The sequence below is a fragment of the Pinus tabuliformis genome, chromosome 5_2 (genome assembly GCF_031772625.1).
Source record: "Pinus tabuliformis cultivar Carrire ecotype Pingquan chromosome 5_2, CPIR1, whole genome shotgun sequence".
NCBI classification, from domain to species: Eukaryota; Viridiplantae; Streptophyta; class Pinopsida; order Pinales; family Pinaceae; genus Pinus; species Pinus tabuliformis.
Genome location: NC_142306.1, coordinates 947,933,872 through 947,952,041, shown reverse-complemented (window position 1 = coordinate 947,952,041; position 18,170 = coordinate 947,933,872).

The window sequence follows — 18,170 nt, the reverse complement described above, 5'->3', positions numbered from 1 at the left end:
CATGTCCCCAAATCACTCACGCTCATCAGGTGGGCGGACTGGAGATTGAGACATTTCTTGTGTGAAAAGACCATTCAGGGATGGTATATGACTATTTTCTCTGTATGATCCGGGAAATGAAAGTTGGTCTACGAGCTTGACCACTCTTCCTTCGTGCGGAAAACACATTACTCTAAAGAGTGAGGAGACAATTGCTCCCATGCAATAAATATAGTCTCGTTCAAGGAGTAGATTATAATCTAGGGGTCCTTGAACTACCATTACGTTCATGTGAACGGTTTTCCCCCTCAATGTTATGGGCACATTGGGAAGGATCCCTAACGGTCGACTGGTTCCTTTATCAAAGCCTGTTAGATTTATCATCTCAGGCAAAAGCGATGGCGAACCAAGCACTTTCCAAGCAGTCGAGGAAAGGATACTCACAAAAGCCCCCTCATCTATGATGGTACCAACCATAACCATTCTATATATTTGAACAATGATTTAGAATGGTACACTAGTTGGTAAACGGGGTCTGCCTAGTTGATTCCAGTCGAAGGAGACAACTAGGTTGCTTGGAGGTGGGACCGAATAGACGGTCGGGTATGACTCTGACGAACTTCCTTCCTACGGTAAAGGAACGGGTAAATTGCCCCCATGTTCATTGGAGTCTGTGCTTATGAAAATAATTTGGACGGTGTTATCCTTATTCTCTTTGGTGACTGTATCATCTGAAGATGGAACCTCTGAAGGCAAGACCGGGTCAACTGCCGCCTCGACCTTTTGAATTTCGTCTGGTATGGGTTCAGATGGTTTGTCTTCAATGATAGATGCTTCAGCCGACCACCTGAGTGGGCCAGCTGGATTTTCAACTAGTGACGGACTCGGCAAGAGTTTTTTATATCCAGGAGGAAGTCGTAACAGTGAAACCGGACGATCGTCCAAAACTCTTTTAGCCTCATCTAAGAAGGGACAACGATGGACGGCATGATCGCCTTCGCACAGTTTACAAGGAAATCTATATTTTCCTTTTTGTCTTGGGGCTTCACTTTCACTATCGACGGTGTGTTTTCAACATGATCATCAGAGGTTGACGACACCGGGTTGTGCAAACGAGGAGACCAGTCCCTTAAGATCCGAGGGATGCAAGGACAATCTCTATGATAGTGGTCTCCTTTGCAAATGACACATGGCGATTTGGGCATGGTCGGTGCAGTGTGTGGATTTTCACTAGACGATGCTCGTTTGCCCCCATTCGCTTTTGGCTCCCTCTTCTTCTTCTCTTTCTTCTTCTTTTCCTTCTTCTTCTCGGGTACTTGACTTTTGGCTTTACCAGCCCCATCAAGCGAAGAGGAAGGAGGAGAGGAAGAATTAGAGGAAGTAGAAGGTTGGTGGGTAACTCTGGACTCGTCTAGTTGCTGATTTGATTGTTCAGGAATTACGGTGTTCTGAACGAAAGATGTTGAGAAGAGCCATACAGGCAAGCCGATTGTCAGTCCTGGAAGCGACAATGTGGCCATATGGGATGCACCAACATCTCCCCAAGAGGAGAAGGGACTATGATTTCCTCCAAGGGGAATTCCTTGGTTGGTGGATTCCATTTTCTCAACCCAAGATCAACGTAGGAAAGGGTAATGTGTATTCCGTTTAAAATAAATTTTAGACGCTTTGACACAACTTGTTTTTTCAATTTTTAAGAGTCGAGAAAAAACAAAAGATGACTCTAGTCTCCTTCGATTTTTAATGAGCCTGAAGTGACAAGTGTTCAGATGGACCTTTTCTGTTAAAGAGTCTGAAAAGGAACGAAAGGGACTGCTCTGGAAATCTAGGCAGAGGGATTACCAAACCAATCGCAAAACTGCAGAATACTTTTTACGGTATGGCAATCAATCTTCCCGAATGCTGTGTTCAGTGCATTGCGATCAATAGGGCGGCAGACACGTCTTCCTATGGATAAAGGATTAAGCCTATTGGGGTCTCCCAAAATATACTCGACGGTACGTTGGAGCACAAGTCCGTACTGGCACTTATCGCCTCAAAGTGGAGGAATCACCCAACCATCAGTGAGAACAACAGTTACCAGGATTTACGACTCCAGAATACGTCTCTAGCCTAGACTTCTAAATGTTGTGTGTTAAGTTCCAAAGCGTTGTTAGATTCATTGAATTTATTTTATAGTTGATCTTGTTTATGAAGTTTTCCTTTTAGGTTCACCGCGAGATGTAGATGTAGTTCCTAAAATGCAATCTAAGATGATAAACAAAAATTTTATCTTCTTTGTGCAATGAAAATCCTAGCTACTAAGGAAAGAAAGACAGAATCTTTTCACAAAGAGCAAAGAGCACACTCTAAATGCACTTTCCTAAATCAAACCAATCAGACTGTCTATATGCAAATGCACATGCATGTATTTGTTTTTGACTTTCTTAGTATATGAATGCTAAAAAGAAAGTTGATGCACAAATCTGAATTTCTTTTCAAGCGACAAATATCAACAAGTTTCCTTTCGAAATAAAAAATGGAGACGATCACAACACCTTACGATTTTGAAATGAATACTTGTTCTTGACACTAGAAAATTACAAATTCAAACCAAAAACAATAGTAACAGGATAATCGACCATCAACAACAACCAAACTCTTTCCTACGATTGAAATCGAAACTTGCAACAGTTTCAAATCAAAGGACAACAGTACGATTATGCTACTTTTGCAAAGGAGAACTGAAAATGACTCAACAAACACACAAAAACATCTACAATTCTTTTGTACAAAGGAGGCAGAATAACAACAAGGAAAAGGGGTTTCAAACAGACATATACTGATCACAGGTAGCAAAATTCAGGAATAGAACTGGAAAGAATGAATCACAGAAACCAAAACTACACAGAGCCTAGTTTGATTAGCGCACCCGTAACACAGAGAATTTGAAATGCAGCGCATATTTTCCACTCGAGAAGTGCGCTGAAGTTCAGATTCTCTAAACAGTACATGCGCTGGGCTAGAAACGTGATTCTGTTTGGGTTCCGGGTCACAATTTGCAGTTCAGTTCTTGGGTTTTTGTCGAGCAAAAAGTAATCAGTAATGCAACAATCAGGGGTAGATCTAAGGAGGATCTAAGATCTATCACTAGGGCAATCAGATAGTTTGTGAATCAGTTGTTTAAATCATAAACAGATCTAGTAGATGGATTGAAGTAGCATTTATCTACTTTGCATTTGTTATGGCAAATGCAGTTCGAATGCTACCTGTAAGTTTATGAAACAGACAACAAAGAATGATAAACAAACAAACTAATTCTTCCCCAGCGGAGTCGCCATTTTGTTACAGGGAAAAGTGTCTATATAGAACTGCTCTATCCCACTAAGGTGTGACAGCTTCCTTAGAAACAAACAGAGAAAAGCTACTTTCATTTTTCCTTTATGAATTATAAATAGAGAAGAACAAGAAGACCAACCTCTGTCTTGCACTAATCTCCTGATTTGATTCCTCTCTTCTTTGATAGTCTTTCTCTACCTACTCCCTTGCACGCCCAGATTCACAAACTACCTGTAAGATCACAGTAGCATATCACTATACAAAGACATGGATCTATAATCATAAACAATCTAGGATCAGATGTAAATTGACCATACAAATGCAGCAAACATCAATGACACAAGAGCATGGAGGAAAACTTGAATACATTTTATTGATAAACAAGAAAGAGCCAAGAGGAGTTACAACCAGTTGTTCTGACCCAGCATCAACCTCTCAGCAAGGAAGCCCCTCTTCACCTCATACAAATCTTAGATCACCCAACAATATGATGTTTGTCTCAAGAAACCAACAACAATTCCTTACAATATGCAAAATTTCTAGCCTCTGGATCTCTGGGATGAGGGATCCATATATAGATATCTGTAATGGAAATGAGTTAGCTTATGGTTTGATTAGTGTCTTCCCTCTGATAGTTCTTGCTTCCACTTGGAGATTGATGATCTCTTACTCATCCTTGGTCGAATTCAGAGAGGCAAGTGTCACAGGAGAAGATTCTGGAAGCTTCCATTGCCTCTCCACCTCGCGGAATGACACTGGCATTTGTCATTTCTCGCCCATTGCACCCCATAGAAGGGATTTTTGAAATGAAATGCACCCACACAGTGTATTTAGGTGAGATGCAACGCACTTGGCCAGTGGAGCAGCTGAAATGATCATGTTTTGACCAATTCTGAGCAGTTTTTCATGGAGAACTTCTGGGAGAAGCTGTAATCTGTTGACCTTGTTCCTTTAGGGGTTAGAAAAACACTTTTAGGGACTTAGGAGCCCTTGGTTTATGGACATTTCATGCTTTGGGTTGTAGTGCCCAAAAATGTCTATAACAGCAGGGAACCACATGCAAACAAGGCGATCCAAATTAGAATGTATCAGCCAGGAAAGGGAAAAGGAGATACCAAATCAGCGCAAGAGAACAAGAGGATAACTGAGAATTAACAGTTTGGCGAATCCCTCAGGATCCTTTGATCCTGAGGGATCGCTATCTTAACGATTTTTGCATCATTGATATCTCCGCTCGGCTGTTATAAGAAGGGCCAGCATTGCTAGTCCGAGGGGGACTTGTTGTTATTTTTATGTAATTCTCCTTTGTTTTTGAAACTTTGATCATCGACTCTCATTGAAGAGTGATCCACTGTAACTCTATTTTGATGTTTTAATATAAATCTTGTTGCCATTCCATCTTTGATTCTGGAGCAATCTCAAGCGGTGTGTCCCTGGAGACTAAGGGCTCGGCCCTGGTGGAACAATTGCTCCTATACCATTATCTCTAATTCGTGTGTGGTTTTCATTATTAGCTCTGTTCGGTAATCTGATGTGTTTTGCTATTTTACATCACGGTTCTGTTATATTTCGTTTATGCTCAACTGAGTAATGTTGTTCTCTGTAACAGGAATGTTGTGTTGCTCATTCTGACTTTGTAACGCATTGCTATTCCTTTAACCATTGATATAACATTGTTGTTCCTTACAGAATGCTATTGCTGTTCAATTACCAAGTAACCGTGCTATAACATTCATAAGTTGGTATTACTGTATTTATCTACGGTTTACAATTAATCACAATTTTTGCTCAACTCGTGTTGCTGTTCCATATTTCATCTCTATTCGTTGCCGTTCCATTTCTGTTGTCGTCCAACTTATCTTTAGAGCAAAGATTATTACCTAATTACTTGTAGGATATGATTGCTACATTTATTTCCGTAGACTAAGGTTTTGTTGTTCAATCTTGTTTATAAGACTAGTTGTTGTTCCAATTCTTGTCATTTCTATTATCATTGCTTTAGTGTGCAGAACGATATGAGACTGTAGTGAACATTGACATTTGTTGTCTAGTTCCGAGATTGATGATCTTTTCCTTGATTGTCTTTAATTACACCAGTTTACAGAGGGATGAGTTACCATTAATGTACCCTTGATTGATAAATTGTTGAGTGCATGATTTGAGTTTTAAGGTTCTTTTCTGTAAGTAAATCTTATTTCAAGCATCCGTTTACTCTTGTATTTAGAACACTATACTACTAGCATTACTCTGACAAATGACCGCCTCAAACTGAGTACACTCTTTGAAATAACAAATCATTCCTGTATTGACAAGTTAATGTAGGGTAAATAGAGGTGAGAAAGACCCTTTTTACTGCTCGACATTTTGGCGCCGTTGCCGGGGAAGAGTGTAGCCATTTGTTTCTTTTCCAGAGTGATGTAAGAACCTGCTAGGAGAGAACTAGGTTTTCAAAATGGAAGGTAAGAACTTGCATACGGAGCATGTAATAGCCTTGCTCCCCTGCCCGCTTTCCTGTAGATTTGTTGTTGTTTTTAGGTAGAAATTAGCATTTAATTTGTGTGCATGACTAAGCAGAAAAAGCCTGAAAAGAATCCTAAACCTCTACCCAAGTCTGACAAAGCTAAGGGGCCGGTGACCCTTGGCCGATCAACCTTTATAGATGAAATCCTTAAGAAAGCAGAATCTCAGCCTTCAGTAGGACCTAGAAAATTTACTTCTAGACAACCTACTAGTTCCCTTCAGGCCACAGGATCACCATCTGTAGCCTTTGCTGAGGTGCATAGTCAAACCGAAGAGTAAGATTTTCAAGAAATTGAGAATTCTAGCCCAAAATCATTGCAAGAAGGGAACCTTAGCAACCTCTGTGAAGGGAGAGGAGAAACAGGAGAAATTGAAGAACCAAGATCTCCTCTTGGGATAATTCAGCCATTAAGTAGCCTAGATAAGGGAAGTGTTGCAAAAATCATTTATAACGAAGTTGAAGAAACTCAAGAACCAGAATCCCCCCAGACATTAGGCACTCTCATCATCCCAGATAAAGGAAGTGTTGTTAAGGCCATTCCTATTAAAGCCATTCCCCCTCAGCCTAGGAATACCCTCCTAGATATCCCAGAAGGTTATTGGCATATATTTGACCAAATGGCCCAGAACCAACCAAACACCCAAACCTCTACACTACAATACCCCATTGTGGATACTGCAGCTAATGCACCTATGAAAGAAATCCCTCTCCAGCATATCCCTACATTCCATGGCCTTACATCAGAAGATACAGATGCATTCCTATTTGAATTTGATGTGCTATGTAGAGGATATGACTATACCACTGATCCCCAGAAACTGAAATTGTTCCCCTCTACATTAAAAGGGGCTGCTTTAAGATGGTTTATGGGATTGGGTGGTGGTGTTATAAACAATTGGGATCAAATGAAAGATGCTTTTATAAAGAAATATCAAGACTATTGCAGGTCTAGAGAATTAAAAGATGAAATATTTTAGATGGTAGCTAGACCGAATGAAACATTAGAAGAATATGTTGAACGTTTCCAGTATAATCTTCAGAGATCTCCTTATGCATCACTACCCTTACCTGATAATGTATTAAAAACAACATTAATTAGGGGAATGGAGGAACAATGGATTGAAACACTAAATATTATGGGAAAAGGAGATATTTATTAGGAAAATTTTGCTAACATTATTGATTTATGTATCAGGAGCTCGAGAGGCAGCACAAGACTAAAACTAGCGGAACATGACAGGTTTACAAGAGACAACAAGATCTCTGCAGAAGGAGTAACTCACGTAGAAATTGGAAATTTATTAGAAAATTTTAAAACTGACATATTGGGGACACTGACAACACAACTTGATATTATGCAGGCCAAACAAAAGCAAGCAGAGGCAGAACAGAATTTGGCAATCTTTTGTCCTAGATGCAGAAAGAAACACAGCCACAAGGAGTGTCCATTAGATGCAGTCCAAGTTTGCACCATTTGTACAAAATACCACTCTACAGAGAGTTGTCCCTCACTTCCTGGATTGAAAGCAGTATACAAGGAAGCAGAATAAGAGCCAGAACCGGTGTACCTACTCAATCAGTGCCGTCAATGGTAGCCGCGAAAATCAAGTATGTTCCCAGATCCAGCTTCTTCTTTTCAGCCTCCACAATATCATGCTCAACAATATAATACAATGTGGCAAAATCAAACTCCCTTCTTGAATTGGTCAAAGAAACCATTTCCTTCATCACCGCGATGGCCAAACCAAACAAGTCAACCCAGTTGGCCAAATTTTTCCTATACTCCACCATATTGGAAAAACAACGTATATCCAGCACAATGGTCCCCTCCTACTTCACAGAGTCAAGCCTGGCAGACAAACTGGCAAAGACCGATGAATCAGCCAGTAGGAACCATTCTGCTCCCTCAACCTACACTGCTAGCATTACAACAAAACCCTTAGTCTAATTTAAGACCACAACTCCCAGCCTAGCCCAACCCTAATCCAAATAATAGATTTGTCTAATCCATCCAAATAATTGAAACACCAGAACTAGAAACTGATCTAAAGGAGTGTAATGATCTTCAATTAAGATTTGGGCGCATTATAGAAACATAGGGAAATAAAACTGCTCAAGTTGAAAATCAGTTACTTATAGAACAACCGCCACAAGAAGAGGATGTGACCGGACAACAAATTCATGATCAAGAAACCACATCTTCTCCCCCATTCCCAGAATTATTAATTATACCTCGACCTATAAAACATCCTGGTTTTGACATTCTGGGAGAACTAAAAAATTTGTACATAAAAATCCCATTCCTCCAAGCCATCCAAGACATCCCAATATATGCAAAGACCATCAGAGAGCTATGTATAAAAAAACCGAGGAAAATAACAAATAACCCAAAAGTCCAAGTAGTTGGTACCTTATTTGATCTATTATCATGAAAAGAAACACTCGTTAAATATGAAGGCCTAGGAAATCCAATAGTAACTGTACAAATCAATGGACAAACCTTCTCAAATGCCTTAATTGATCTAGGAGTTGCAATCAATACCTTAACAACCACCACTTGTCAAAAATTGGGCATTACATCAGTAGAACCGACTTCCACTTTATTAGAACTGGCTGACTGATCCGTGGTTAGACCAGAGGGCACACTACATGATGTCATGATATCTGTTGATTCCTGGGAGTATCCTGCCAATTTTCTGATAATAAACCCCAAAAAGCGACTTGATAGACATCCATTGATTTTAGGCAGACCTTGGCTTGCAACTGTTGACGCTTATATTGGTTGCCGACAAGGCAGTATGACCATAACTAGGGGGGCTAATATCAAGAATCTAGCTTTATATCCTCCAACCCAGCCAAGTGTCACAATAATAAAAACTAACAAACATCTTGTATCATACCTCACCGAAAATATTAGATCTCCATTAACCATAGAAGATGCCCTTGATTTCAAAAATCAAACAGAAGATGATGCCATTAACAATTTCATTAGCCAAGCTGAATCCAGATCCCACATACAATGTCACATGATAGAAGCAGCATTTGATAATGAATTAGAAGAAGATCCTCTCAAAGATACTCATGATCAAACAATACCTACTACCTCTGTCTCAAATAGAAAAACTGTAGAAATTGAGCCAAGAAAGACTTTAAACATTAATGCCAACCTGACTTCCGAACAAGAAGAGAAGCTGATCCAACTACTAAGGAAATACAAAGAAGCATTTGCATGGGACTACCCTGACATGAAAGGAATTGATCCCCAGTTATGTACACACCACATTTACATAGAGAAGGATGCAAGACCCATTCGCCAACCACAAAGGAGACTTAACCCTCATCTAAAAGACATTGTAAAAGCTGAACTTCAAAAACTTTTAGATGTGAATTTCATCTACCCTATCTCTGATAGTAAATGGGTCTCTCCACTTGTTGTGGTGCCAAAGAAGAATGGAAAGTGGAGGATTTGTGTAGATTATAGAGAGCTAAATAAAGAAACACAAAAAGACCACTTTCCCCTTCCATTCATTGACCAAGTATTAGACACTTTGGCAGGAAAGAAATTCTTTTCTTTCTTAGACGGCTTTAGTGGATACAATCAGATTCAAATTGCCCCTGAAGACCAAGACAAAACTACTTTTACTTGTCCTTGGGGAACATTTGCCTACGAAGTTATACCTTTTGGCCTATGCAATGCCCTTACCACATTTCAAAGGGCTATCCTCAGCATCTTTTCATATTTAATAAATTAAGGGCTCGAAGTATACATGGATGATTTTACACCATACGGAGATGATTTTGACCCAGCATTGGACACACTGGAAAAAGTGTTGCAGCACTGCATTTCCACCAGGCTCTGTTTGAGCCATGAAAAATGCTATATGATGATGAATGAAGGACTTATTTTAGGCCATTATATCTCAGCAACTGGAATACAGGTAGACCCGGCCAAAATCCAAATAATTTTGCTAATTCCCACTCCTACCACTCAGACAGAGGTACGCAGTTTCCTTGGATTTTCTGGTTATTATAGAATATTTATAGAACATTTTTCTCATATTGCTGCACCCCTATATGCACTGACAGGTAATGTTGACTTTCTTTGGATAGAAAAATGCGACCGTGCTTTCCAGGATCTGAAAAAGCTTGTGTCAACAGCCCCAGTCCTTAGAGGTTCAAATTGGGACCTGCCATTTCAAATTTCATCAGATGCTTCGGATACAGCTATTGGAGCAGTCCTTGGGCAAGAAGAAGATAAAAAACCATATGAAATTTATTATATTAGCAAGAATTTATCTCCTGCTAAATTGAACTATACTGTTACTGAAAATGAATTTTTAGTTGTAATACATGTTGTCAATAAATTCAGGCATTATATTACTGGATATCTTGTTATCTTGTATACAGATCACTCTGCCATAAAATACTTAACAAATAAACCAATCACAAATGGTAGAGTAACCAGATGGCTGATTTTATTGCAGGAATTCGATATCACAATAAAGGATCGACCTGGAAAAGAAAATCCTGTAGCCGACTTTCTCTCGCGAATGCCAAAACCAGTGGACGCAGCAGTAGCTGAAGATCAATTTATAGATGAGCATTTGTTTGCTGTCACTATTACAACACCCTGGTATGCTGATGTTGCAAATTATTTAGCAGTGGGAAAATTACCAAAAAATTTGACCCCCAATGAATGAAAATAGATTGTCCAGCGAAGTACTCGATTTTCTTGGATTGGGGACTACCTGTTCCATACAGGGGCAGATATGCACATCAGGAGATGTGTCTGCGAAGATGAAATTTTTGACATTTTGAAAGATTGCCATGGCAGATCGTGTGGCAGACATTTCGCTGACCGAAGAACTGGTCACAAGATGCTGCAAACAGGGTATTATTGGCCCACGATCTTCAAAGATGAAAAGAAGTTCGTTCAAGCTTGTGACAGCTGCCAAAGAGCAGGATGCCCTGGACAGTCCGATGAAATGCCCCTGAACCCACAGCTAGTTATTGAACCATTCGAGTGATGGGCCCTTGATTTTGTTGGTCCAATTAACCCATCATCGAACCAGAAAACATATATTTTGGTAGCAACAGAATATGTCACCAAATGGGTTGAAGCAGAGGCATTGCCAAGAGCTATAGAGGATTTTGTCATATAGTTCCTATTCCATATATTTGTGCGATATGGGCTCCCAAGAGATATAATTACAGATGGTGGACCATAGTTTGCTGGTAACAAGATTGCTGCAACACTAAAAAACTATCATATCCAGCATAAAATTACTACTCCATACCACCCACAGGCAAATGGTCAATTAGAAAGTAGCAATAAAATAATAGAAGCAATCTTGACAAAAACCATTGCGTCACATAGACGTGATTGGGTTGCAAGATTGCAAGAAGCCTTGTGGGCTTACAGAACAACATGGAGAAGCACTACCGGCTATTCTAGTATTTGGAAAGGAACTCATATTCCTGATAGAATTCGAGATACAAACACTGCGAACAACACAAGAAGTTGGTCTAAATCTAAACGAGGCACAAATTAATAGATTACAGCAGATCAATGAGCTATATGAAATCAGACTCTCTGCCCTTCAACACACTACATTAATCCAACAATAGCGAGCTAAATGGCATGATGCTATAATTAAAAATAAAGTCTTCCACGAAGGAGATTGGGCGCTCTTATACGACTCTAGGTTTTAGGATTTTCCCGGGAAGCTTCAGACTCGTTGGCTGGGGCCATATGAAATCCAGAATGTACATGATAATGGCACCCTTACTCTAACCACCATTGACGGATCTGGACATACATTCAAGGCAAACGGCCACCGAATTCGACTATAACGCAAACCACCTACTTGGGAATCCTTCTACCAGCAACTCCACGAAGACTCCAACATGCAGATTTTGGTGGAGGAAGAGAAATCTTCCTCACCTCCGGTTCATTAAGTGATTCAACTATTCTTACATTCTGTACATAATTCCTTTGTTTTGTTAGTGTAAACTATTCTCTGTACATATTTTTTTGTATTTGCACTTTGCTGTTCCTTTTATGAAGAAACAACATTTTCACTGACTTGCTGTTCCTTTTTCAAGGAACATCACCTCTACATTTTGTTGTTCCTTTTATAAGGAACAACAGTTTCACCGTTTTGTTGTTCCTTTTTCCAAAGGAACAACACTTGCATTTTTTTGCTGTTCCTTTTTCTGAAGGAACATCACTGTCGTTTTTTTTGTTCCTTTTTTGAAGCAACATCACTTGTGTGCACTTTTGTTTTCTGCTATTCCTTTTCCATAGGAACAACACTTTCGTTTTTACTGTTTCTTTTCCGAAGGAACAACAATTTTGTTTTTCTACTGTTCCTTTTTCGAAGGAACAAGACTTTCGTTTTTGCTGTTCCTTTTCCAAAGGAATAGCACTTTTGTCTTTCTGCTGTTCTTTTTCCGAAGGAACAACACTTTCATTTTTGTTGTTCCTTTTCCGAAGGAACAACACTTTTGTTTTTTGCTGTTCCTTTTTCCGAAGGAACAACAATTTCGTTTTGACTGTTCCTTTTCCGCTCTCATTTTTGTTGTTCCTTTTTCGAAAGAATAGCACCTTTGTTTTCTGTTGTTCCTTTTTTTCAAAGGAACAACACTTTTGTTTTCTGCTATTCCTTTTTTTAAAGGAAGAACACTTTTGTTTTCTGCTGTTCCTTTTTCCGAAGGAACAACACTTGTATTTTCTGTTGTTCCTTAGGAATAGCACTTGCGTTTTCTGCTGATACTTTTTGAAAGGACAACATTTTCATATTCCTTTTACTTATGCTTGTTCTCCTTACTGTTCCAATTAAAAGATAGCTACCGTTCCTCTCAATATACAACAGTTTTGAGTCTTTTTCTTGTGATTTGGATCACAGCTATACACTTATGCAATGGATACAAAGCTAGAGCATACTGAAATCACCAAATTACATAAAATCACTATTTTTTTAGAAATTGCTTTGAATTGATAGAAAAAAATAGGAAAGGACATAACTATTCATCACTCTGCTGTCATTATTCTACTAATACTGATATGATTGGTTATCTTTATCATGGTGTTTCTTTTAAAATTCCCATAATCTTCTTTGATCATTATTAAGGAATAAGAACAAAGGGTATATTTTTCTATTGAGATGTTAAGACTTCTTCCACCATTCTTACTCTTAAGGAGTGCCGAACCACCCTTTGTGTATAAATAGGAAAGTACTTTATAAAAGAGAAAAAAGAGAAAAATGTTTATATGATTTGCTAATATGGGTTGTCAAATGTAGAGGATAGGGGGTCTCATCAAGAGCCTACCTACCATGATCATAGGGAAGAAAGTGAAGTGGCATTCCCACTATGGCCACCACACCAGGGATATGATCCAAGAGGCACATCAGAAAAAATAAAGAGTCCTTGGAACAGGAGGTCTCATCACGAGCCAACCTACCCACCTTTCACTCCTTCCTGGTGAACGGAATTATGGTTTATCTGGTTACCAAGCCAGCATAATGACCTCCATTTTGACATCGCACAACACTTCCTAAGCATACACAAAGGATCATGGTTCCATGGGTGAAACAAACAACTATGTCAAGGTTATGGACACCTATGGGCAACAGAGCTCTGTTGATGGTATTGAAGTTGCATTCCTTATACACCAATAGCAATTAACAAGACCCTTCTTTGTATTATACCTTTGTAATAGGTCAAATGAGATTATGTATATAGCTTCCCCAGACCTTTAAACACATGAAAATTTATTACAACCAATCATGACGAAAAAGTTGATAATGACCACATCAGACTTTTTGTGCACGTCAGTTGTCCTATCCTCCCAGCCTCACATCATATCACGACATTCTTTTATTTATTAAGCGATTCTATTATACACCACGATTTTGGCAACCTGCTCCTTTTGTAAACATGGCATCTCAGTATACGCTGTTCCTTTATGACTCTGTACCATGGCAGTTTGGCACGCCGCTCCCTCATTTGACGGCCGAGGACAGCCTATAACATTGCAGGGGGGAAGCAGGTGACACCATAATTTGGTGGTATACATGTCAGACTATTATTCATATAATTTTCACTCGGGAATAGTAAGGCCTAATGGTATATTGTTTTCCAATTTGCATGGCTTGCTGTTCCTAAGCTATTTTCGTATTATGCTCTGCAACAATTAGTAAGTGACTCGGTTTTGAACGAGCTTGTTGTTTTTTTATTTTCTCTGTATTTTCTAATAGTTTGGATAGCCTGCTGTTCCATTGCCGTCTCTACATTTTTTACAGTGTGCTAAAGCATGGGAGGAAGATCAATTCGAAGAGAACCACAGGTTTTGACAGTTTTTGATGCTGCACGGGAAATCCTAACAAGGGCAGGATGGATAGTTTATCTCAATCGTTTACAAGAATCTAACGAGATCGTAGCAATAGAATTCTTGCAGAATTTTCAAGAATATCAATCGATGGTAAGAGGAAGACACATAGCAGTCACCATGACATAATTGCAGAGGTCTCGGGACTGCCAGCCACTGGACCTGTGTGGACTCTAAAGAAGGAGAGACTGCGAAAAATCATAAAAATCTTCCAAGATGAAGGCCAGAACCTGACTGTAAGAGGAAAGGGAGTTCTACCAGCAGCATTAGGAGAGTCGTGGGTAGAATTGGCAAGAGTCATCCAGAGCTACATCACCTGTGAAGGCAGGAAAGACGTGGTAAGACCACGACACCTTAAACTTTTAGCTATATTAAAACATAAATGCTCTGTGAATTTGCCTGCATTTTTAAATTCTTTACTACATGATGTTGCCCGAAGCATGAAAAATAATGACACGTAGAATCAGTAGTAAGTCACCATGGGCTGATACGACTGATAGTTAGCTACAATCTTGCTCAGTAACAGAGCAGTTGGGAAGAACTAATTGTCACGATAGAGAGGGTACTGGCTTTGCCAGCCCCAAAATGAAAACATGCTAACGGTACATTGAATAGACCACTGAAACAAAGGAAATCAGTTAGATTGGCATGGATCAGAGGGAGGCTGGAAAATTCCCAAGGGAATACCAGCCAACTAGTGGAGATAGATGATTTAGGGGATGAGCAACCCCCGCAATTGGAAGGAGAGGAGAATGAAAAAAAGTTGGAGGAAAATGAGGAAGGAGAAACAGAGATCGAGTAGTCTAGATAGGTAGAGGAAGAGACAAAGCAATGCGAAGAGAGCCCATTACAAAATCCATTGCAGGAGGATGAATTGGCCCAAATTTTGGCCAATATGGGTGAATATGCTCAACCTCTTAGCCCGCTAGACCTCCACATCAAAGAAGAACCGAAGGAGCATTCTGCTCATGACAAAGATGCATCCGAAGAATTGTGCGATGAGGAAGAAGAAGAATAGAATCACTCTGTTCATGATGAAAGTATATTTGGAGAGAAAAGTGATGGAGACATAGAGGAGGAACAATCTGTTCCCAGCCAGACTACACTAGAAGAATTTCATGAAGGAGAAGGGGTGGAAGAAGAAGCCATCCAAGAAATAACAGAACAAGCTAGGGTTTTTACTGTTGAACAACCCGATCAAAACAACAAAGATGCACCCCAAGAAGAGAACCATGAAAATTGGCCAAGACAACAATCCAGGCCCGAGAAAACAGACAACTGTTCTTTCTAAAAAAACAGAAGAAATTAAAAGATTACGAAAAGAATAGAAAAGACTGTTGAATGTGATAGCATGACTTCGACAACAAATTAGGGTTTTGAAAATGGGAAAGAGAGCAAAAAGGACCTTGGGGGTAAGACATGCAACCACTCCAGTGAAACCCCTCAAGAAAAAGATTAGGGGGACTCAAGTCCAGCCTGCTGTTCAAAACCAAAAGGAGCAGCATTCTGATGTTGCCCATGTTGAAGTACAAACAGATGATATATCGGCCTATGACAAAGAAGTTCAAACGGAGGCACAACACTCTGAAGGAATGCGAACCATAAACACGAGACTATGCAATAAGAATATTAAAGTAAACCTTCCTCTTTCAACTACCAGGTGGGACAGTGATCCGAGGACAGTAACCCTACGAGAGGGTTTGATGCAAGCCTAGCAAGCAGTAGAAAAACTTACAGAACAAACAATCTCTTGAGAAAAGTATGAAGAATTACAACAACAGCTAAGGGATGTAAATTTATCTGAAAGTCAGGCCTTTGAAGGATGGTGAAAGGAAGAAGAAAGAGTCACAAAGGTAACTCATAGGTTAGATGTAGTTATCAAACAAATGGATACCTTATGCTCTTTGTACATTGACGTCCTAGCATGTAGAGTGCCTGCTAAGAATTATGCCTTGTTTTTAATGGAACGATATTTGGAATTGAAAATTAAAGCTGTCAAAGCAGGAGCCTCGATAGAAATAAATACTATTAACGATTTCATAAATTGTTGTAAGCACTATGGGGTGAAGGTTCAAAGATTATTATGTGAATTCTATCTGCATAACCTTATGTTAGATCAAGAGACAGAGAAGAACCCCCACCCTTTCGTTGGGGATATACAACTGCACGCATTCATTTCTTTTGGTGTTAATCAAATAAAATGGCTTAAAACCTATAATGCCTTCCAAAGACAAGAAAACGAATTAGACTTATGGGTAAGCACTGAGCCTAGAGACCCATTATAGTTGTGGAATTAACATAGGAAACTCATGAGGACTCTGGGCGTGATTGAAGCATTAGGACCCATTCATACAACAATCAATCTACAAGGGATAGAATATTTCTTTACCATTAAGGACCTTGCCATTGCAGCTACCAAATTTCGATATCAGACTTCTAATCCGAACATTCAACTTAGGGAACCGTTTAACTATGAGAACTTTAAGCTAGCTACTGATCGCTTGGGTCTTTATGGTGACCTTATTTTGAGAGAAGGACCATCTTGGTTAGGTTGTAGGTTCCGCAGTCTGGTTATTTTGCACCCTTCACCTAGATACCAAGCCTTGTATGAAATTCTTGAGGGTCAGATAGGACATCTTTTTGAACACCTAGCTAGGCATCATGGCTGTAGACCACCTCATGAGATCCCATCTCCGGCCTACTCTCTCACTGCCTTGCATGTCAACTACAATGTTTTCATGAGGGCATGAAAAAGGGTAAGCAGGGGGGTGTGTGGAGTACTGAAGAAGGTATGTTTTTATCATTTATTTTGTCATCTTTTCTTTAAAACTCATAACCTCTTTGCATCATGAACTAGGTAGATAATAAGAAATTATGACAAAATCTATCGGATTTGTATGAAACGCAAAAAAACTAAAAATTGCCCTTTTCTTATCCAGGAAAAGGAGAAAACGAAAGATTTCCATCCCAAAGGAAAAGATAAGACAAAGTTAACTACTGTCCCTTTGGCAGGGAACTGCATACAAACAAGGCAATCCAAATTGGAGTGTATCAGCCAGGAAAGGGAAAAGGAGATATCAAATCGGCGCAAGAGAACAAGAGGATAACTGAGAATTAATAGTCTGGCAAATCCCTCAAGATCCTTTGATCCTGAGGGATTGCTATCTTAACGATTTTTGCATCATTGATATCTCCACTCGGCTGTTATAAGAAAGGGAAACATTGCTAGCCCGAGGGGGACTTGTTGTTATTTTTATGTAATTCTCCTTTGTATTTGAAACTTTGATCATTGACTCTCGTTGAAGAATGATCCACTGTAACTCTGTTTTTATGTTTTAATATAAATCTTGTTGTCGTTCCATCTTTGATTCTTGAGCAATCTCAAGCGGTGTGTCCCTGGAGGCTAAGGGCTCAGCCCTGGTGGAACACTTGCTCCTGTACCATTATCTCTAATTCGTGTGTGGTTTTCATTATTAGCTCTGTTCGGTAATCTGATGTGCTTTTCTATTTTACATCATGGTTCTATTATATTTCATTTATGCTCAACTGAGTAATGTTGTTCTCTGTAACAGGAATGTTGTGTTGCTCATTCTGACTTTGTAACGCATTTTTGTTCCTTACAGAATGCTATTGCTGTTCAATTACCAAGTAACCATGTTGTAACATTCATAAGTTGGTATTAATATATTTATCTATGGTTTACACTTAATCACAATTGTTGCCCAACTGGTGTTGTTGTTCCATATTTCATCTCTGTTCATTGGTGTTCCATTTTCGTTGTTGTCCGATTTATCTTTAGAGAAAATATTGTTACCTAATTACTTGTAGGATACGATTGTTGTATTTATTTTCGTAGACTAAGGTTTTGCTGTTCAATCTTGTTTATAAGACTAGTTGTTGTTCCAATTCCTGTCATTTGTATTATCATTGCTTTGGTGTGCAGAAGGATCTGAGACTGTA